At 38.3% G+C, this 23,881-nt stretch overlaps 1 long non-coding RNA gene across 1 annotated transcript; it reads right to left on the bottom strand.

The window, feature by feature from the left end:
- Window positions 1-21: 21 nt before the first annotated feature.
- On the bottom strand, window positions 22-4,451 carry LOC113957607. The gene is made up of 3 exons (XR_003531234.1): window positions 4,348-4,451; window positions 3,794-3,912; window positions 22-2,030 (listed from the first exon to the last, which is right to left on the bottom strand). It is a non-coding gene; the product is annotated as an uncharacterized LOC113957607 (long non-coding RNA).
- Between the last annotated feature and the right edge of the window lie 19,430 nt (window positions 4,452-23,881).

The following is a 23,881-nucleotide window of genomic DNA, read 5'->3' as shown; positions in this document are numbered from 1 at the left end:
TGCATTCAGATTGTTGTATTTGTATCATACTCCAAGTATCCTTCCCCGGCTCTGATTCTCCTCTAAAGCGTACTCTAAAGGAAGTACTGAGTAACAAGTTTCTTTTTTCCACAGGCAGACACCTTTACATTGCTCAAATCACATCACAGCTGTGCAGAACAAGTGTTATTTATACAACAGCCATGCTGATCAAATAAAAACAAAACCCCACAGATACTTGTACATACATTAATATTTTACTTCTGAATAACAAATGCATGAATTTTCAGTACAATTCTAGTGGAGGCACATTAATAATTTTAACAATTCAGGTTTGTAAGAACAGAATATTTAAAAACACTATCTGTAAAAATCTACAGGTTTAAAAGAACTTAGTTCTAGTAACTAAAATAGTCACATTCTTTAAATGTTCAAAAGCCAGCATCTTCCACTGTCCCTTGATATTAATTTTTTAAAGATACAAATGAATGTGCTGCTTTGAAAATCTGAGATATCTAAATACATGAATTCTTCCTTTAGCCAAGTGTAAGTAATTCTTACCTACTGCAGTAAGTCCTTCAGATATTGAGGTCAGAATAAGATGTGAGATTCCAAACTGGTAATGAAACTCATATGATCTTGGGTCAGACATGCCAAAAGTGGGTAATAAGACTGGTTTAGTTTTTAATATTGCTGAAAAAAAGAGTACACATTCATAGAAAATATAGATATTACCACTGACTAATGTTAACAACATTAACAGATGACAGAAGAATGATCTTAGAGATTTTATGATATGATAAATTTAAAATGAGTCAATGAATCAGAATATTTATAGAGCTAAAATATTTTCCTGTCTTCAGTAGATTTCAACTTTTCAAATTTATCATTGGATGTAACTTGCTATCAGTTTAAAATACGCTCAGGATAGTCCGAAAATGCTACAGTGCTTCACCATCCAACATGCTGTCAGTCTGGGAGGAGCAGGATGATGTTCTGCCCAGGACTCTGGGCATAGCTGACCTTCTGCAGGAAATCTCACTAAGATTTATCATGGATTTCCCCAAACCATCTCAGAGATAGACTTTTTTTGCTGCTTATGTGAGCTCCTATAACAGCCTTTGCTCAGGCAAAGACACCTGCTTGAACGCAGCCCAATCTCCAACCCGTATTTTCCTCTTAAGGACTCTTGTTTCGGGAATTAAGTGCTGGGTAGCTGGGAATGTGCAGTTAGGCCAATACACCAACTTTAATTCAGAGCAACTTTTCACTTCCATGGACTTTCTTTATGTGGCAAAAATAAATCTGGGTATTAACGATTTTTAACTATCCCAGATTTGTCCCTTTCTGCAAGACAGTGACAGCTCTGGACTAAAGAATCATGAAGAAAAAGGCCCAGTTCAAATTCAGGCTGATATTACCCAAGATCTGTTGTCTTCCCACAAAGAAGTGGGAATATGGTAGACTTTAATTTTAAACTTTTCCATTTTATTGGGAATACACAGTGACAATTTGCAGATTGAAACTAATTGTTGAGTAGCTGGATATATGAGGATGCTTTACAGTGCACGCAGACAATGAAACGGGTTTGCAAGTATAGAAAAGGAAAAAAACCTGCATTTCTCTCTTTTACAAGCCTAGTGAGAGTTCTGGAAAAGCTCCCATTTCACAAGGCACTTCAGTCATACCTGCGTTTCAGATGTCACTATATAAATAAATTCAAGTAATTGAACTGAAAACTCTGTTTGAGTTGTTCTGGATCCCTCTGTCTCATTATACCAATACAAAGCCTGTGGTGGTATTATTTCATGTTTCACATAAAGACTCCCAAGATGAGAAATTGCTTGCTAGCAGGTCACTGTGGGATACTGAAAGCAGCGTTTTGACAAAGGCCTGAAGTACATTGTCAAAGTGGTTGTCCCTGTACAACTTGAAGATGCCGAAGCTGACAGAATTTCCACATAAGGCAGAGTAACAGATGGAAATGCCCTTGAGTTTCAGTGGATAAACCTGATCTTTTGACAAAGTCCCAACAGAGAGGATCTGATTAGCTGTTTTCATAGAAAGAAAGAAAGAAAGAAACTTAAATAAGCAGCTGCAAATCTAAAATATTTTGATGGCACTATCTAAAATTATTTTTGTCTTTATTTTCATTACTATTTGGAAGAAAAATTGTTTTTGCATTTGATGTAAAAGATCTGTTAAGTAAGCATGATTACAGCTTAAAAGTCATTAAACAATTAGTATGCAAAATTTAAAATACAGCTCTGGAATTCCCATTATTGAGGTACGGCCAGATCATGACTGGGTCTATGAGCATGAATTCCTTAATCTGAACAGAGTTGCAACACATGGTTTTATAGTTTCTCAAGCTGCAGCAAAGCCTAGTTTTGATCCATTACCATAATGCTCTCTTGGGATGCTTGCTAATGTATACACACACTAAATATATTCCTCAGAAAACAAATATGTTCATTACAAAAGCCTCTATTTTACCAGTCACAGATGGGAAAAACTTTTTAATTCAACTCCATGTTTGTAATGTAAAAATAACAGCTACTGGTAAATATTTGTTGTTGCTATTAACAGGCAATAGTAACTTTGGACCCACCGTGCAACAGATCCCACTGCAATCCCCTGTACAAATCTCCATGTTCACAAGGTCTCATTACCAAGTTTTCTAAGTATCTTTAAAACAACATAATGCTCATCTACACAGCACCGCAGAGTGAGTTTGTCTTCCTGACAGTTTTTTTTTAAACCTGAAGCAATTAATGACAGTGAGCAAAACAAGTGGTATGAGCCCAGCAAACCGAGGCGCTTGTCCTGCCGCGACGCAGCCTGGCTCGGCCCACCCCACCTGATGCCAACCTTGACAGGCTTGGCCTGCACAGAACCCAAGTGCCAGGTCTTTGCTTTGTTACTACTCATCATTCCTGGTAATTTTAATTAGTGGAAAATAACACAGAGCTGTACATTTTAAAAAACATTTCTATAATCAACAGTACAACAAACGAGACATTTGACTCGTCCGCTCTCGGTGTGTAATCGCCTTGTCCTGGCTCTGATCTCAACTTGGATCAAGGAGCAGTGAGAAAAGTGAGCATTACCTGTTTACAATCCAAACACTGCCAGCTGGGAAAGGGAGTTGTGATGGTGCAGTTTTGATTTGAGGCAATTAAAAGAATGCCCTAAAACCTTGCCTGAGATGACACAGATGTAGTATCATTTAGTACATATTGAAGCCTAATATTAAACTGGGTCAGTCTCTACACAGCTCTCCTTTCTGCCCATGCAAATTTCCACTTGCACATCATCTACCTAACTCATTTTAATTCTTTCCTTAATTCTACTGATTATCAGCAATGATGAATTTATATCATACAATTAGAAAAATGAGGGGGAAAAATCTTGTTTCTAAACACCTAATGCATCAAAGTACCACCCATTTGGTGTCATTTGATGCAAGAATGGAAAGACATAAGTTACTGTTTAAAACATTCATGTTTTTCAACACTTCTAGCAAGTACAAGGTAATTTATCTATCAGGTTGTAAAGGAAAAGTAGATTTACAAAAAAGGGCTGGGAGTATGATCAGGGATTGCATAGAAGAAGAAATTAGGGTCTGTAAGAAGACAGAATGGTGAATTAGAATTATGGAAGGGAAAAGAAAAGCAAATATTTAGCTAGGAAAGGTGGTCACTTAAAATCAAAATCGAAATCAAGCCTTCTTAATAAAACAACAAAAAATTTATTAATGAGAATATAGAGTGGTTTTGACATTTGTAAATGGTCATACGAGCACCTCTCTTACCCAAATGCTGCAGTGTAACTGGGGAAGAGGTACCACCCCAGTGACTGCTGCTGCACAGTAATTAGCTCCAAATGGTGTTAAATCTCTGTTATACTAAACAGGACTGGTTTCCAAAACATCTTTGAAAAGTAAAAACATAGCAGAAAAATAGAAAAGTCTCCTAGTGTACCTGGATATTATTTTAATACTTTACATTACTGTGAAATTACACTTACAAAAAATTAAATTCCATTTAGCTTCTCACAGTGCAGTATTTTAATATATCCTAGACAGATCATCTTAATTAGCATTAACCTTTTTGACAAGTCCTGTTATAGTTGTTGAGAAAAATCTGTGAATTCCAAATTCTATGAAAAAAATAAAATTAAATACAAAATTCTGTCTGTGAGATCAAGTGGGAAGGCACACACTGTTTTTAGAAACCACTGTTCAATGGTACAATTCTCAGGGCACAAACGGGACAGAAAGGTAAGAGTGCTGTAAACTAACCTGAGCTGGTCTTCACTATTAAATTCACTGCTGCAAATCCCAACTTCACTAACACAAACACATACCTGGCTTCAGAAATGACCAAAGTACTGGATCCAAGAAAGGAACAGCCTTGGGTTTGTAGCTGAGCTGTCCAAGCATGACATCCTACAGTCCCTGGTCAGTCAAGTACTTGGTGTAATAAGCAACAACAGATGGCAAGAGCTTAGTAGTTTGTCAAGAAGGCAATTATGTACTTAACATGGAAATTAACTGGACTTCAATGTGAAAAATGGATGATGAGAAAAGAAGCTGGAAAAACCTGAGGAATCCCTCAGCCTGGGAACATGAATTCTAGGAGGTATCCACTAGTGTTCATATTCCATCATTTTTATTATTTCACTAAAACCTCACCCAATAATTAAAACTCACTGATGAGCACAAAGGACTGACTGTGGGAAGGCCCAGCCCTGGCAGCGGGGCAATTCGAGGCCTGTCCCTCCTCAGTGAAACACTGAGCAGAGTTTGGGTCTAGTGTGACATTAAAAGCTGCTTTTTGCAAGTGGACAGAGTACACAGAGAACTGTGCTGTGTTCATGCACTCATTTTAAAAGGGCTTAAGAGTGGGAACTGCTGATTTCAAATGAGCAGCAGAGGTGAAAGACCAGGCGGTGCCGGGTCCCAGTGCGATGCAGAGGTTGCAGTGCTCCAACACAGTAGCGGTTTAGCATTAGCTATTGAAAAAAAATATGAAATAAAGTGCCATGCTTGACTAGACAAAAAAACAATGATCTACTTGCAACATTTAGCAAGAGCTTCAGGGGAATATTTTTACACGCTATGGATACTACTGAACATAAGGTAATTTACTGAGGTACTTGGAATCAGGTCAAGAACAACTCCTCAGCTACTGAGGATACACTTACATTTATAATCCCTGTAGTGGAAGACCAAAATATAATTTTATAAACTGCTATTGTTAAAAGAAACAATTTGAAGAAATTAAATCAACACAAAAGTGACATTTGACATGTTGAATTTAAAAATTGTGTTTGAAATTCATAGCTCCTGTCAAAACAAAAACTCTGTAGAGACTAATCAGGGCAGTCCCAGTGTTACTACTGAGTTAAAAATCAAACAAAAAAATCCAACTTGCAACAATTTCTTCTTAATGTGGGAGAAATTGCATCACACAATCTTAAAACATCCTGACTTTCAAAATTCTCAATAATTTCCTTTAATCCAACTTTTTGCCCTGCATTTGACAGCAATGCCACTCACAAAAATTGTGTACTCTGAGCCTCAGAGGTAATACAAAATTCTGACAGGAATAAGAAAAGGATTTTTAAAGATATTGATGAAACTGCTGAAGAGGAAATAGAGTCTTGAATTTGGCTGTGAATTTTAATGAGTTAATCACTAAAAGACTCCTTAGTACAACCAAAGAAGCTGGAAAAAAAAAATGTGCATATGCAGAGGGAAGTACTGAGCCAGCCAACAGCAGGCTGGGCTGCTCTGCCCGCAGAGAACATCCCCACGCCTCAGCACCCCACAGCTCAGCACTCCAGGGCCCTCCCAGCTCCTTCTCTCACTCCCCCCCAGACACGGGAGCACGTCAGGACACGCAGCTTTCCTTTCAGCTCTCCTCCTTAATTGCTTTTACAGAGAAGCTATAACACAAAATGATTTCCTTATGGTTGAGTTTCATTTCAGCAGGGTTTGTTCTAGACTTCAGACCAATAAGCACTTTGGATAATAATACAACTAAATCATATTTTAACATGTGTGAATTAGATGAAGACTTTGGTGAGATTAAACAAAGGTTGTGAAAATGTATCACATTTATAGAGAAAAGTGGTTTTTGCCTTTTCCCCTCTCCTATCTTTATTATTCACCACTACCCATAACGATGGTTGAATGTACAACTTCTAGGCATTTGGAATGCTGGGCAGTGAAAAGAAGGGGGCAGACAAAACAGGAAAATGTGAATTACAAAGATGAGAGCTTCAAGAAATGATTTTTTTAAAGCTTCCACAACAACAAAATGTGCATAAAACCTCTCAAATCAGCCCAATGAGCATGCCCAAGGTAAATTTGCCAAAAGAAACTGATTCCAAAACATGAGTCCGTAATGAAGTGCAATATATTCTGGAACCACTGTCACAGGAGAGATGAGGGCAGACAACACAGCTGAGAGCACTAAGCACTCCACTGGCAAGCTCAGCTGCTGCTGAGAAATACCTGTTAGACAGCAAGAATCAGTTTAACCAAAATTTTGAAGAAGACCCGTTATCTCATGAAGTTGGCACTGAATGGATTACCACACTAAGTTTTGAAATACATGTTATGGAAGCAATTTAAAGCTCATTAGAAATAATTGTGTCTGGCTACTGGAAAATGTGGTAAAATTTAATCCACATCCAAATGCTACCTGGGCTGTGAGCACAGGAAATTGTTTTGTGCTACTGTGGCTAACCTCATCGCTGACCCTGAGCAGTAACTGCTACAGCAGCTGAAAGCTGAAGCAAAATTAAAAACTTACATCAAAGTATATCATGACAGAATGTAGATAAATAAAAGCAGCATATTGAAAATATTATTTTTATGTCAGCCTCTTCTAATGAAAGAGAAGAGGTTTACTAAAATGTAAAGAAACCACAAAACAAAAATGGATGGTCCCAACATGCATTGCATTGTTCCTATACCACTGGGAGTTCAAAAACATATAGTAAGGAGACTTTTACATGCAGAATTAAAAGTGAAATATATTGGGGATGAAGAATAGGGAACTACACTATTCCAACTCCTTTCAACTCTCCTCTCAGATGTTTATTTTAAATCACTCTATCACTCCCTCAGACCGGCTCCAGCCGTAATGGACAAGACACAACAGCCCTTGCCAAGAAGCTGTGGAGCCCTAACAAGGTTAATTGTCTGACTAAGTGCATCCTACGCCAGGCTTCCCATCTTTTGAACAGATAGCATTTGCAAAGGCATCTTAGACCTGTCTGCAGCACTGTATCAGTGATAAATGAGCAGGAGAGGACACACCAGTACTTCCCTGATCACACAGCAGAACTAAACACTCGCTGAAGTGCTCCTTTTCAAAACTACAAAAAAAATTCATCTCTCAAATTTTATTCCCTGACAACTGACAATACTTAGCATATCTTAAAAATCAGCATTGTGGATTTTTTTTCTGATTTGCACTCAAATATATGAAACCCCTATATGCTCGTCTAAGGAGAAAAGAGGCTACGCTTTAATCTAGCATTGAAGATTTCAGCATCCATACTCACAAGCTATTGCCTACATTCCCACCCCCAACACAGTTCTACCTTTTTCTTCTCCTTCTATTTTCAGCCTAAGCACAGACCTCACAGCTCATAGAGAAAGGAAGTGGATGTACCACTCAGACACAAATAGACATCACAAACTGGGGCAAAACTGAACATGGAAAGAAAGTGGCACACTAGATGACCAAATGTTTGTTTCAGAGTCATTTCCACAGTAATTTCCTGTACACAATAGCACAGGGCGCACATAGAACAAAGCCACATATAAATTCTAGCTGATTTTCATCACCTGAAGAAGGCCATATGTGTGAAGTATCTGTATTTATCCAAAACTGCTTGGATTGGTGTAGTCCAGACTTAGGAAGAATGAACATGATGTCAGCAATCACCACTGTGCCCTGATGTGGGTGAGAAGAATCACCTGATGCCACCTCACTTCAGACACTAATTCCTTGCCTAAGTATTGACTTGACAGAGGCATATCTCAGACCACATTTTTATGTACCTGTAGGTTTACACAGCAAGAAAACTCCCAGTTAACTTATGACTTAACCAGAAATGTTTGTGGTTTATTTGGTGCAAATGAAATCTCTGTAAACACTTTTACATGCATTTTCTGTACATCATTACATGTGAGAGGAGGAAAAATCCTGTTCTAAAACAAATTTAAATTTCACTTCCCAATGAAAGCACAATACAATTAAGCCATATTTTTGTTTATTGATTTATGTTATGTTCTTCTCAAAAAAAGGAACAACCAGGCTAGGCTGTCTGTAGGAGAGGGACCAAGTCTTTCCCTACAGAGCCAGAGGCTGGAAACTCTCACTGTCAAGGGCACAGCAAGAAGGACAGGTGAGAGGTAACAAGCAGAGCTGGAAGCCTGATGTTCAGACAGGAGTTTGCCAAGAGGAGCAAACACAGCCAGTTCTCCAGGTGGTGGAAAGAAGAACTCGGGGATAAGAGGAACCTGGACAGAGTCTATAGCAACCCACTTGGTCAGTGGACTAACTGAGACAGAGACTGAAAGGAAGGATCTTCCCACAAGGACAGTGTGATGAAAGAAAGAGATGTTCACTTCTATTTATCCCCCTCTGCCTCATGCCATCACTTTGTGTTTCTCTCAGTTTAAAAGGTAATTATTATCATATAGATTTCAGTCAAATCTATTCTGAGTTAAAGTGTCTCTTTGATCAGCTCGGAGGAGCTCATCATAAGCTGCAGGCATATACAAGAGGTCTGTCTGACTTGCTAAGATAAATGGGCACATACTGTCTGTTGTCATCGCCTGACATTTGCTGCATCTTCTATTCTCTCTTCTAATGCTTCAGCCATAAAATCATGCTGAGTGTGAAAATCTCAACTATTTATGCAATTTTAAGTTACTTGCAGGAATGGTACAGAAGGAAACTTAAAAACTGAGCCCAAGGATTAGAAGGCATGTATGGATTAATTCTTTTATCTGAATCACACAATTTTTCAGAACTGGAAAATTCTGGGGCTGGAAACGTTGTTCAAGAACACAATTTTATGATCATCATTTGTTTTACTTGTTTAGTTTTCCTCAGGTATCTGCCAAGATTACCCAGGCTTAAAAGACAAATACATTTAAAAAAGGGCATAGAGTATTATGGATTACAGTTTTCATTAAAAGAACAACTATTAAAGATTTTCAAGAAGGCATTTGAAAAGAATGCAAAATCCCTTTATATCAGTATTTTTATAGGAATTTGTATGTTCAAAAGATCATACATAGTTAATGAATCCCTACAGTGGATTTCCAGAAGTTCTTTCTGTACACTGGAACAAAAATCTCATAAACTACTACTTGGTGATAAAAGCTCAAAATGTTAACAGCAATTATTCAAAGCTGATCAATTGTAGCATCTTGAAATACTCATAGTGGGCAGTAAAACGTTCCCAGAGCGTGAGGCAGTGAGCCTTCAGCAGCAGGGGCAGCAGTGAAACAGGGCTGAGCTCATTGCAGCACCCAGAGCTGAGCAGGGGATGGCCAGGCCATGCTCCCAGCGTGTCTCCAGAGCCAGCTGCATCCTAAGGAATCCCTGCTCCCACTGAAGGTCTCACAGGGACTTTGCAGAGAGGCCAGTCCTGGGGGAAATACTGGTAACCACTGAACAGAAACCCTAAAGAATACCTCTAAATGTCACACCTAAGCAGTGGAAGGATCACTGATGGGTCCCTTTTGGACACTGATGGCAATGTGCATGTGCTTTAAAAGTAAAATAACCCACCCCCCCCCCAGATACTGAATGGAGGCTCTCTCCCACATCTCCATCCTTTCTCCACTCTTAACTGATAGCTGATTTTAAAGGTTTCTTCTGGAGCACATTAAGTACAGTTCTCTTAAACCTGTGCTGAGTCACATCCTTCCACAGGAAAACAGTTATGAAATACATGGAATAGAAGCACAAGAGAAAGCTCTTATGGAATGATGGAGCTGAAGATGTCCTTGCTCACTGCAGGGGGGATGTACTGGTGACCTTTAACAGGTTCCTTCCAACCCAACCCAGCCTACAATTCTATGGCCACTTCAGTTCTTTCTGTGGCACACATCTCTGGGGAGATGCCACACATTCCTAAGGATCTTTCACGTAATTTAACGAAGAGGGTGACAGGAGTTTGGACATGGCTCCACAGCTCTGCTGCTTGGTTCTAACTCTTAGATCTGCACTGGGCTGAGAACCCCTTTTATGTTGCACAATTAAATCCCAGCACGAGCCAGAAAATGTTGTCTGGTCCTTTTGTGCAAGAGTTACCAATACTTTAAGGCTGAGAATTTTATGAACTTCACATACACACCATAAAAGCTGCAAATGAAAGCAGAATGGGTTTTTACAAAGGTTTTTTTTAGGCATAAACTAGAAATGAAGCAGGTTGAAACCAACTCATTTGGTTTACTCAGCAAGGTTTAGAAACTTGATGCCAACAACTGAGTTGAATAAATGCCCAGTAATATAGTTATGTTTTTCCTAAGTGCAGAAAGGATGACAAAAGCTGAATGAAATAAATTAAAATAAAAAATCAAAAAGGAAAATATGTCTGCAATGGGATCAGGTACCATAAGACATGCAAGGCTGAATCATCGTCATGACTACATTTGATTTCTTTTTAATCATCTAAAGATTTACTTTTTATCTTTTCACACATTTTCAAATCCTATTTTTATTTTGCTTAATTGTTCTAACAAATTTACTTAAGAACATAGATGAAAGAATGTGCTTTGCAAAAGAAACAGAAAAATGATTTTGCAAGGATTGAGAGTTACTTGTAATTTTTTCTGTTACAAATAAATGCTTTATGCATTTCACAGGCACTATTTCCATGCCCTACAGATCAAATGCAACATCACATTTGAAGCCTTTTATACAGGTGTGGTTTTGTAACATGCAATTTTCAGACCCCAAAAGCAACCTGAATGCAGTAAAAGTAAATTTGACGCACCAATTTCTTTCTTTAAAAGAAACAGGCCATTTATGGCTCTTCCTGTTTACATGAACTACAAATGACATTTCTCTACAAAAACCTGGTAATGTTCCTTTCAAAGTATTTACAAAGCATAATTGTCAGCTACAAAGTTAGTCGTAGTGTAATATAAAGCGCTGGTGTCAGAGACCTGTTGCAGTTGTCTTCATGAGTGGGAGTAGTAAAATGGAGCAACTTTTTATAAATACTTCTAACAGTGCTTCAGGGTAAAGCTGTTACGGTCCTATTATGTTTTGGAACTGCTGGAATATAATTTGAATACATAAAATCAACCCACATCTATCTATCAGCAGTCTAGATCAAACACCTCATGAGTATTTGTATCTTCATGGAAACACATTTGCAGCTGCCAGAAGGCCTTCAAGTTAAAAAAGTGACACAAGCAACAGTGGTACATGAATGAACCCTGAGGTAGGAGACAAGAGCCCCCAGGGCTGCCCCAGGAGCTCTGTGCTCCCAAGGAATGGCACTGGCAGTGCACTGCAGATCTACTACAGATCCCACAACTCCATCAGTGCTCAGCAGCTAACAGGATTTTATATCACAAGCCAGGTAAAGAATTACACGTCAGAGGAACCGTTAATGAATACCTACTATGTGTACAAATCATTTTACTGGCTTCTCTGAAGAGTAGAATTCCGTTTGGAGACGATACGCCAAAACTTAAACCCTGTGATTTAAAAAAGAACAGCAAAAATATTCAGATGGTCATCAGAGCACAAAACTGCTATGGATTCATTCCTAAAACAAAAGAAAATCCCCAACATTTGCAACTACAAAGTACAATTATTTGATAAACTAACTCTAGCTTTCAGTCCATGTGTTGCCAGAGTAACAATCCTGTGACAAAAGACAGAACAATTTTAGCCAGGAAAGGTGACAGGTAATACATACACAGCTTTCCATGTCTGGGGAATGCCTTGTGGCCTGAACACAGTTCAGAAAATCCATAACCCAAGTGGTCAGGCTAACTTTGGCCTGCTTATTCATCTGTAGGGTTTAAAAATAAACCAATCCCAACTGGTTATTTTTTTAGCTAACATCTGTGGCAATCCCAGGGCAGTTCTCCAGATGTAAACTGTAACAGATGCTTTCTAGGAACATTCAGACCTGAAGAAGACTGCTCCATGTTGTTTCACCCAAATCACAGGTACTACCAAAGCCAACAAGAACCACTTTATTACCAACCTGGAAACACAAGAGAGTCCTTGCCAAAGATCCTTTGCCTCATTCCGTTCTGTTTTTATGATAAGGCAGACTAACTCCTAGTTCAGGACTAAAAATTAACTTCTAATATAAGTCTTAAGCTTCTAAGTAACTTTCGAGAAACACCCTTAGCCTTTATTTGGACTGAAAGGGAAGGGAATCATCACTAAGTGATGTAAAGCAGAGCTGACAATGCCAAGGTCACAGGATCCATCCCTGTATGGGCCATTCACTTAAGAGCTGGACTCGATCCTTGTGCATCCCTTCCAATACAGAATATTCTGATTCTGTGACCTACCTAGTCTCTCATCTACCTCTGATCAACTGTGCATTCTGCTGTTTCCCCTATCCCAGGGACTAGGATGAATCTTTCTTTGCGGCAAGTTTCACTTATTGGTGACTGAATCCTCATTTGTAGAGTCCTTTGCTACAAACTCCAGAGTAAATCTGGGTGTAGAACATCCCTGCTATAAAACATCCATGTATTCCATACATACAAAATGATAATGGCTGGCAGAGGCAGAAAACCCAAAGTAGCCCATTATCTCCCTACCAGAGTGGCATAATGCACAGTCTGATACTCTCAAACATATTTTAAATGTGTCACAGTATATTGTGCAATGTACCCCAACCTGTACAAGCTAATGCTTGTATACAGCTTGTGCAAACACCCAGGTGATGTCTGCTAAAGAGAACAAAGCAGAGTCTCTGAAGAGCAGTGGGTAGGAGAACACATGAACAGGGAAGGTGGCTTGAAGAGCTGTCTCTTGCCTTACTGCAGTGTCTTACTGCACTAGTTCGTCCTGGATTTTGTTCACTGTTACTTGAATTCTACGTTTATGCTTTAACAATCTCCTCCTCGAGATAAGCTGCAGCACTATTAGAGTGCACAAGCAAATAAAAACAGGTGAACCTTTTACACTACTACTACCAGGATAAAATACATAACTGGTCGACACAAAGCAAAGAGGGAGCCACAGCAGGAAAGCCAACACAAACCACACAGGGAATTGTATCTTACAGCTTAGGCAGTCACTCAGGTACTAAGTGCACATGCTACACACTGGTGTTTGACTGGCAGCCAGGTCTGAACATTTAGACACCAGTTTCCTGTGGCTTGATTAAACTCTTTTTTTTTTTTTTTTTCAAATTTCAAGTATTTCACTTTTTTTCCATGTGAGTTTGACTTAAAAGTCAAAGTGAGAGACGATACCTCCTTGCTGAAAATTCCAATTATTTTGGTCATGAAGATACACAGCACAGAGACTTTATTTATCAATTTTACATTTAAAAATCTGTTTTTCCTTTGGGCAGGATACCAAATATTTCTGAGTGTAATGATTATTTCCCAAAATAAATTGATCTGTTACCTGTGGTAAACCAGGAATTTTGTTCTAACTACTGTAATGTCAAGTATTGAAATCACCCCCCAAATCACGCTGAGGCCTTTTTGGTGAGCCTGCAGAGCAGAGTTCAGATGCAGGAGGTGTCACTACATGTTGATTATAAATACTGCTGTATTAGATACTACACTTCCCTTTTTTGGCTGAAAGAGTCGAGTTGCAAAAGGAACTGTGAAGGGAGTTGTGGTTTTACAGGCACATATGTGTGCTTCTTGGCTTAAGGAAGAAATTCTGCCTGCAGCACAACTTGACAGCAGACATTTCCTGATATTTAATTATGTAGTCAGTATTTATCCCTGCTTAAAGCATGCACTTTCACTAACATTGGACATAAAATCACAACAGTCTCTCACATATTCCTGTAACTAGCCCTGACCAGCTCATTTTGTACCATCTCCCACTTCAGTACACCACCACAAGGACACTGAAAACTGAGTCCTGTTTGTGAGTTTTGTTCCAAAGTACAAAAGGAACAGCCTTAAAGGCAAGGTCAGACATCATGAGGATAAGCAAAACAAAAGGATGGAACAGAAATCACATACCCTTGTAGTACTCATCACTGATCCAGTTTTCCTGTGTTTCTTACCTGTTTTGCATGAATTCTGCCACCAGCTTCAAGATGAGGGTTGTGCAGGCTGGTTCATGGTCCCACAGCTCTTTGTAGGACAGAAATGTATGTGGGGATCTTCACCAGATCAAGTCAAAGAGCATCGTGACAAACTCACAGCTCCCAAACCACTTTCCCTCCCACGGCACCACCCCAGGGGGGCCAGGCCAGACACACCCTGACAGCTCCTTCCAACACAGGCACTGCCAGAACCTGCACAGTTAGGCTTCAGCCTAAAACACTAAATCCTTTGGAAACATTAATGGTTAAGTGGGAAAGAGTTAATACAGCAGGAAAAGGAAAGAAGTTTGTAAGAGGCTATCCTCTACATATATATATTTATATATACATATAAAATTAGCTCAGATTTTTAATGAATGGCCTAAGTCACAAATGGCAATTTAATTTAAAACATATTTGCAAATCCTGGACCCCAAATTTCAGTGCCACCTGATATATATTTGGTGCATTTGATTGTATGAAGCTGTTTCCAGAGTATTCAAGAAGAGAATTAGGCCAAACTGTGTAGGGGAGACCAGGAAAGTTAGATTTCTAGGAACTTTTTCAGCAGTGTTGTTTGGTCATCAGCACCCAGAAGCAGGATTTCAAAAAATGCACTACAGGAAAAAATAAATTAAATGGACTCTACAATGCAATTATAAAGTATTCTGAGTTACTGACAATATCAAAATACTTTATGCATCAATTTGATACAAAGCTGACCCCTCGTTTTCCCAACATGTTGTAAAAGAGTTTATTTGGACAAGAATGCAGACAGGTAAATGGAAATATGGCAGCAAAGCCTGGCAAAGAATTAAACAGGATTTTTATATGGAACCAACAGATTTGCTATTAAAACATGATCTGACTAATCTAGTCAGTGGTTTTGTTTAATAATAAACTAATTTTAAATTTTCAACTTTGTCTCTTGTCATATAATTCTGTTTTGTTTAACAGCAGAAATGGTGACTACCCTTAGGAAAATGCTATTGCCCAGTCAGCCAATAAAGGCTGGTCAGTCCTGCTGCCAACTGCTCGAGGCTCTGCAGTGGGAATTGTACAGAGTGGAAGAGGCTGACATGACTTCTAGGCCTTGTTTCTCACTCCTTTATGGGGTTCTTTATATTGCAAATCAAACAAACTGGAGTTAAACATACCATGGAGAGTTGTCCAGCAATAAACTGAGATTTAAATTCAAATCTCACTTACCTGAAACAGCCTCAAAGAGCACAGATGACCCATGACACCTCACACCTTTAAAAAATCACTAATGGTAGTTACATTCTTGCTGAGCTGGACTCCCAGCCCAGCTCACTGTCAGCAGAGGATGGTCCATATTCTCCAGATGGAGCAGATGCCACCTAAGGCACAGAACTGAGCTGTGCACTAATTCTCCTAAGTCATCCCTAATCCTCAGCCTTCCGAGTAGCCCCAGGAACGCTGCAGGAGATGGTGCAACAGCCCCACGGTGGACTGTCATGGGACAGAAAGCAGTTGCCTTTTCAGATCTCATGGCAAGGAGAGTAACTTGACAGTCAAACCCTCCAAGAAAAAGCCAGAAATATCAAAGGCTGCTCATACACCCAGTATGATTCACTATCTTAATTCAAAAACTTGAAGTATTGAGTCCTATTCATTGACCAGGAAGGACTGGAAACTATAGTCAAATTTTATAAAAGCCAGGGTCAACAGAAAGGCTTTGGTAATTTATTGTTTCTTTTATAAATCAAATGAAGTGGAATAAATTGGTTTCAAGAACAGTATAATTTTTAACCACAAAATTCAAGGAATCTGGCTAAATCATGAACTTAACCTGAGCGGTCAGCTCAAGCTCAAAGGAATTCGAACTGCAAAAGATAATACTGAGGTTTGAATCCCTGCAAACGGGCAATAACTGCTCTTACAGATTACTGCTTCATGAGAAAATGCATTCTCTTCTTGTGATTAGGAAACTTCAACCTCTACAATGGTTTGGCTCTTTCAAGATTGTACCTAATCCTCAACAACTAAAATACACGACTTAAAAATTTAGTTCTTCAAAAACAGAATAATTTTGAAGAAGCCATCTTATTGTTGCCCATGGTTTTATTTTGTTAAGAAATACGATATGAATTTGGACAAATATGTAACACTGGTAGTTTGGCAAAAAGATTTTATTGCTTATTCTCGTGATCCACACCTAGAGCAGCACAGGATCAGCCAACTCAATATCTAGGTCAACTGGAACTTTTAAATGACCACTAGACGAAACCCCACTTTTCTCTGAGCTCAGTGTCTGTATGTCTATACACAGCTATTTTCTATAGGCAGTTTCATGTACTTACCCACAAATATCAGGTGCTATTGAGCTGACTGCAACTCTGAGTAAACCTAATAATTTAATTCTTGCAACCCATTTTCTTATTGCAACCTTTTTCTTTTACAGACAACAGAAATCATTAAATACTAAGAATCAGCTGGGAGGAATACAGGAAAAGATTGCCTATGGGTTACCAGCTAACTGTAAGAAACACTAAATGAAAGGAACAAAAAGGTGGATATTATCCATAACTCACAACTGAAATCTCCATGGACATGTGGACCTCCGACTGCAGTCTGGTGTTAGTATGGAAAAACTGGATTAAACATTCAACATCTTATCCAGGCAGCCTGGCAGTAAATAGTAGAATAAAATGTGTAAGGAGAAGCACCACTGTCAGGGAAAAAGAGGTTTTGACTCCCTACCAGTGGGTACTCAGAGTTTTCCAGGCCACACCTGCTCGCTCAGGACTGACCTACAAACTCCAGAGCCCACATGTTCCGAACACAAAAGGCAAAATAAACTTTCCCAAGCTGTGGTACTGCAAGCATCATTGACAGCTTGACATATCAATATTTCAGGAAGAATAAATGACTTTCATATCCAGGGGGTTGGGGTTTTTGTTTTGTTTTCTTGTGTTTGTATGATGGGGTTTTTTTCATCGTTCATTACCAGATACTTTGGGAAGATGCTACACTTAACACCTGAAGCTGCTTAAAATATTTGGAAATATTTTAATGAAGTCTTTTGAGATATCACCTAATACAACTTTAAAACAAATTTTACTATTATTATAAATATTTTCTCTTCATCCCTTGCCAGAGGAAAACTATAAATCTTGTCTCAGCTGAATGAACACCATTTATCATATTCATTTTCTTGTCAATACAATTATGAAAAGCCTTTGGCCTTTTTCCAAGGAGCCTGATTTGCTGGAGAAACTCAATTAGTATAAGCAAGGCTGCTACAAACCAGCCCCACTTGGCAATGCAGCACAGCTCCAGCATACCTGACAACACACCTCTAAACCACAAGCCGTAACTCAATCAAAATGGCAAAATACAAGATACAGCAGTGTCCCCCGTGCCTCCCCTCTCCCCACCCTGGACCAAAAGGACATCAAAAAAATTATTTCTGCTCATTTTTGCCATCTGCTGGACAAAGTTTAAATCCTAAGTGCTGCGATCAGGCGAGAGATTACCCAGTGTAATTTGTTTTGTTATGGACAGGCCTAAACCCCAAAATATTTCCTGCAATCACTTGAAAAGTTTATCAAGACATTCTTCTACCAATGATTTACAAGTGACTATTTCTGACAGTATTCAATACAGAATAAACATCATCTTATATTAAAAGCTTAACTTTTTATCCCTTGCCTCTTTGTATTGTTTATTTATTTAACTAATATTACTAAACGGATTTATTTTCACTAATATTCTGTATTTACCATTTTCAATATTGAAATACTAGGGGCCCAAACATAATAGAATAAAACATCTTTGTAAAACAGCTTTTCTTTGCTATTAAAACCATTCTGTGATTATATATTTGAAACTACAAAAGAAATGTGTTAATCAAAGAGTATTTAAACTAGATATGATAGAACTGGCACCTGATCCTCCCTTCCCCTCCCTTTTACCTTTCTGTCTTTATCTACAGTAAATAAGAGTTGTGATTATAGCAGCTCATTCTGCTGTAATGCTTGGGATCAATACCTGGATGCAGCTGGACTCATCCAAATGAGGAGAAATCCACTGATCAGAAACATGCACTTATCCTTTACAGCCAAAAGTGAGGAAGAAAATATTTTGAATCTGTACAAGAGAAAAGGAACTGAGAAGGCCTGAGCTTTGAATTCCACACAAGGCTACATTTCAATCTATCTTTATTGCAAACATATAATAATGAAATCCAAAAGTTGGAGGCTGTTTTTCTTTATTTGAAGTAAACTTAATTCATAAAGTTGAAGGAATAAATAAATTAAAAAGAAATCAGGAGAGGGTCCGGAGGATTATATATCCTGCATCCTTTTCTAAAAAGCCACTTCCATGGATGCATCTGTTTTTTTCAAATGGAGAGGAGGTAAGTCTCTGCTGCTCCTCCCACAGCTGGAGATCTGCAGTTCTGCACAGGAAAACAACACTCGTGCTGTACTAGGAAAAACAAAGTAAAACCAATTTGAAATGGAAGCAGCACTGATCTCCTTTTGCACATCTTTCTGTTTTATTAAGTTTTAGGGTAACACAAGCACGAACAGTACTAACAAAGTTAAATGTACCCAGTGGTGCCCACTAGAAAATGAGATGCTAATTCACAGCCTGGCTTCAGGACTTGAGTGGTTTGGTGGTGGGGGGTTTTTTTCCCCTTTAGTCCTCTAAAGCTGAAAATAAGGGATGCTTTCCATGGATTTTAGGAGAAATAAAGATTACACCGCTTTCTGTTTTGGACTTACTTTCTGCAAGCTGAGCCTGCACACAGACAGAATCACTGAAGGCTTGTGAAGGTCTTTAATAGGGTTTTTCTGAATGGTCATCAGGATCCTACTCCCCACCACCCTAGGATGGCATTCAGATCATCAGGCTTTGCTGTACAGCCTTTCAGTCCTGAAAGGCTAATTTCCTAGTTGCAATTGCATTTCTCTTTCTTAACCAGGAAGATTATTAGTGAACAGTAGAGCTTCATAATTGACTTAAAACAAAAAAATTTTTAAAAGCTTGATTTCTTATAAAGTATGTAATTGTTCTTGAATGTTATTTTTTCTGTCCATAAAACAAACACGTAATTAATTTTTATAGTTTGGTGAGATCTAAATTACAAAACAAAAATTTTCATAGTGTGTACTTCAGCAGTTTATTAGCAATATGACTGTGTGCCTGACAGAGAACTACAGCCACTGTTTTCTTAAAAATACAAAACATTTCTCTGTAGTGTTAAGAAAATACCCAGGAGTATTATTGTATGTGTCATCTTAAAAATGTATACAATATTTAAAGCAAACAGAGTTCATTATCATTACCTATTGAAGAAAACTACAATGTAAAGATTTTGGTTTTGTTCTCACATGTCTGTTTTCTTCTGGATTAAGATGACTGCAAGTGTTGTGATATTAATAGAGCTGACATAAATAGAAAGTAACTGACTAAATTAAAGACATGATTCATACCAGAGAAAGAAATCTCCCCAGATAGCACTTGTATAGTATTTTTTAAGCACTTCTGATGTTAAACCAAATGTAGGTACATTGTGTTTGGAATTAAAGACATGGCTTTTTTTTTTTTTTTTCTTTTTATGAAAACATTAGGGAATTAAGAAGGAAAGAAACCTCCTTGGATATGTTTGCTAGATTAGCAGTGTAACACAACAGAAAAGTGACCTCTGCGTGGTCCTTCCCAGCTAACTGCACGGTGTCCATTGTGCTGTAATTTTAGCTGATTACACATTAGTTCATTTAGCTTTGTTTCCTCTTCCCCACTGTGCCACACTATTAAACTAATGCGAGGGGCCTGGCATCCCTGCGTGCACAGAGCGGGCATTGTGCGGGCACAAAGGACACATCCCGGGAGCAGGGGAGGAGCTGCTCTTTGTGCTCAGCCAGGGCGAGCCCGCGGTCCCGCCAGCACACGCTGCCAGTGGGGAGAGACACGGTAATTGATTTTCACGTTAGCACGCAGCAGATGGGGTAATAATCAGCCAATGATGACCACAGAGCTGATTTTGATTCATTAGTTTAAATGTCTCGCTCAAACCTTTTTTTTTTTTTTTTTTTAGAAAAAACCCACAAAGATCCTTGGACAAACGATTTACACAAGTTTTCCAGTGCTATCACTGGTAAAATGCTCTAGGAAATGCTTTGGATTATTTGATATGCTTTCATAATGAATAACGCATATTAAAATATAATATACGAATACGATGTATTAATGTTTAAAAGTGCTTCCTGTATTAATATATTTAAAGTAATAATAACAATAAAATGTTAATTTAAGCTTGTAATATTTTGAATGAGGTGTAAGACTAACTGATACTCAAAACAAGCTACAATTAAGGCTCCCATTGTACTGTTATTTTAACATATCTTTTGTTGTCCTGTTGGGTTTTTTTAAAGTAATTTTCCAAGTTAGGTTTCTTCAAAAAAAACACTTTGTTTAGAGAAGACTATGCAAATCTATCTGTGTTAACATTAGTTCTGAGAAGCATTTTTTTCCCTTTTAATGACTGAAGTGTGGCTTCAGAGTCCTTCCAGCTCAAATGCAGTCAACACTGTATGCATAGACAATTAGCCCCTACTAACAGGACGTTTTCAGGATGATTAATAGACATCAATAAGAAACACTAGTGAATTAAAAATATTTTAACAACATAAACAAACTTTTCAATTTATTCAGACGTAAATATTCTTTTTGACAACTCAGCAGTTTTAATGAATTTTATCCGTGTGTTGCAGGTGGGTTTTGTACTTCTTTTCACAATAAAAGGACACAGTTCTGCAGTCTGGAAAAAAAAATAATCATAGAAGCATGGCAAAAAAACCAGTAAGGAGTTCTCTCTTTAAACCCAGAGTTTTCAATAATGTACTACCATGTGATGCTAACACTGTAATATTTATAGTGTTGAGAAATACAGAAGATAAGATTCACATATTCAGTCCAGCTGAATTGGGTGGCACACATATAGATTTATCCCAGGACAAACTGAGTTCTCTAGCAAACACTAGTGAGATAGCTGGGAGTATTTTAATATTTGCATTTCCTTTCTGTTGTGCATTGAAATGGCCTGAACTTGCAAAGATGCTCAGAGGTCTCAACTCTCATTAACTTTAATGGGACTCTGAAATCACTAGAGAGGAAGTGTTCAATACTGAGAAGATGCAATATAAAATTGTAACTTCATACTCATCTGTATTTTCATACTTGTTGGGTGTGCTGCCTTGTCCACACAGAAAATAACTGTTTAGCAGACAAGGTGGCCAAAACATAAAGAATTAAAAGAACTCAGAAGTAACACTTTATACTTCTTTCTCATGGCAGAGCTGCAGCAACAGACACAAGGAAGTGGAAATATTCCAGACTGATTTTGGTTCCTTTGCTCATTCCAGCCACAAAAAAGGAGATAAGCAAGGTTGGACAGAGGAGGTCTGGAGCTGGGAGAAGGGGAGCTACGGCCCCTGGCAAGACATGAACTTGCTTTTGCTCGAGCACGTGCTCAGGGAGAAAGACCTCCCCATCCTAGTGTGGCTTAGAATGTGGATTAGAAAAGGACAACCACCCTAATCCATATTCCTCCAACACGCTTATTCTATCTTTATAAAAAAAACTAGTTGCAAGAAAACACTCTTTTGCAAATATACTTAAGAAACAGTTTGGTTGTGAGACTTTAAAAACTATTAATAAAAGTAGATGTGCAACTTTCTTTAAACTATGGCCCCAGATTTCTGAGAAGCTACAAAAACACCAGGCAACTTCAGACACCATTTGACCTCAAACTCTAAAGAAAGGAGAGCAGCTACAATATAAACTACATTTCTTAGTTTTCTAATACTTAAATTCAGACGCTGTTATTAAAAAGCCCATACTGTTCTTAACCCACACTATTCTTAATAAATTACCTCAATTTACAAGGCACCATAATATTCTTGTCCTGTAAAACCCCAGCAAACCAGTGGTTTAGATGGGATCCATCAGACCTCAACTGTGTAAAATAACACTGCCACAGTCAGTGCCAGACAGCCTATTGAATAGCCTCTAGAATGCTGAATAAGTCCTGATCCATTTAAGTCGCTGGTAAAAATATCCTTAAACTCTAATAGAAGCAAAAATCACTCTAGATTCCATGCTTGCTTAGGTCACAGTTAGCAAGAACCTTCCCCCTAAAACCCTAAGACAATCTAGTTTTAGTCCATTAAGAATAATCAAATAGCACTTATGTGCATAAAATTTGTTAATGACAAACAACATTATACACTTATACATCTACTTTTTGTGTGTCATCCTGTGGCATCTGGAGTGCCTTGCAGACTCACTAGCAAAGTGAAGAATACAAGAAGCTACTGTGTCCTTCCCAGCTGCCCTCCAGCCCTTCCTGGGGCAACGGGACAGGGAATGGCACCACCAGCAACAGCCAAATGAGTGAGATGAGAAGTGAAGAACAGCAAATACAAGAAAACAGCAAGAGAAGCTTGTCAGGAGCATGGGGGTTTATACACTGCTTTTCTTGCTAATGAAGGAATTTTGTTCAGATTTAATTTTTGAAATATCCTTCCCTGAATGTCAGTGATAGGTTTCCTTAAGATTTAATTATAACAAAGCCCTTTTAAAAATAAATTCAAGTATTTTGTTTCAAAGTCCGGAATAACATTTTTCAATGGACTTTTTCAAAGGAAAGGAGCTGAAGATTTAAATATCTACAGAAAATCCCCTATAATTTGCCAACATGTGCCAAGCATCTGACTAACACAATCTAAAACAGAGGAGCCTCCTCACGCACCCCACCCCCAAAATGGGGCTCGTAATGGAAAGTGTGACAGACCCTTAACCATAGTGGCACTACTGGGTGCAGCTATAATATTACCCTCATAATTCTACTATATAATAACAACAAAGGAAAAAAAAGGTGAAGGGTCATTGTGCTTTGTCTTTAGAATTAAGATGGCTGTCTTCATCCTTACAGCATACTCTTAATTCTGGAGACACATCTTAATAACCTCTAAATAGTTCCAACAAAAGAGCCGTGTCAGAGGAATGAGCAGGCCCCAAGGTGTTTCAACTGGAGTGTTTTCATCTGCCTTTATTGCTCTATCCCTCTCCAGAATTAAGGCAATAACCTGTGATAAATTATTCAGGAACTGCTACAGGGATCAAAGCAAAATCATTCTGTTAAAGTGCTGTTTGCAACATTTGGCACTTAGTGTGAAAACTTTTAATGTGTGCAAGCTGAAAATCAAGGATTTTAAATAATTTAACAGCACGGAGTTTCTACAAACCAGCTAAAGATAGCATGTTGCTATTTAACTGCTTTTTCTTCGGATCCTTTTCCCAGGCATTTCTAGCAAATCTGATGATGTCACAACTATAAACAAAGTACTACTGAGATTCCAGCTGCCCAGGCAATAGATTGCTTAACCACATTGTCAAGAGAAACCTGGATATTCTTAGGAGAAAATTAGGCATTGTTTTACTACTGGAAATTCTTTCTATTAATACAAAAATGTAAAGAAGGAAGTAGCAAAAAAAAAAGAAAAAGGAAGAAGAAAAGAGGAAAGCAACACACATACACACATAATTACTTCAGCCATCTTCAATTACATTTGAT

This window comes from Corapipo altera, unplaced genomic scaffold, assembly GCF_003945725.1.
Source record: "Corapipo altera isolate COAL_440 unplaced genomic scaffold, ASM394572v1 111, whole genome shotgun sequence".
Classification (NCBI taxonomy): domain Eukaryota; kingdom Metazoa; phylum Chordata; class Aves; order Passeriformes; family Pipridae; genus Corapipo; species Corapipo altera.
This window is presented reverse-complemented; position numbering and strand designations above follow the sequence as displayed.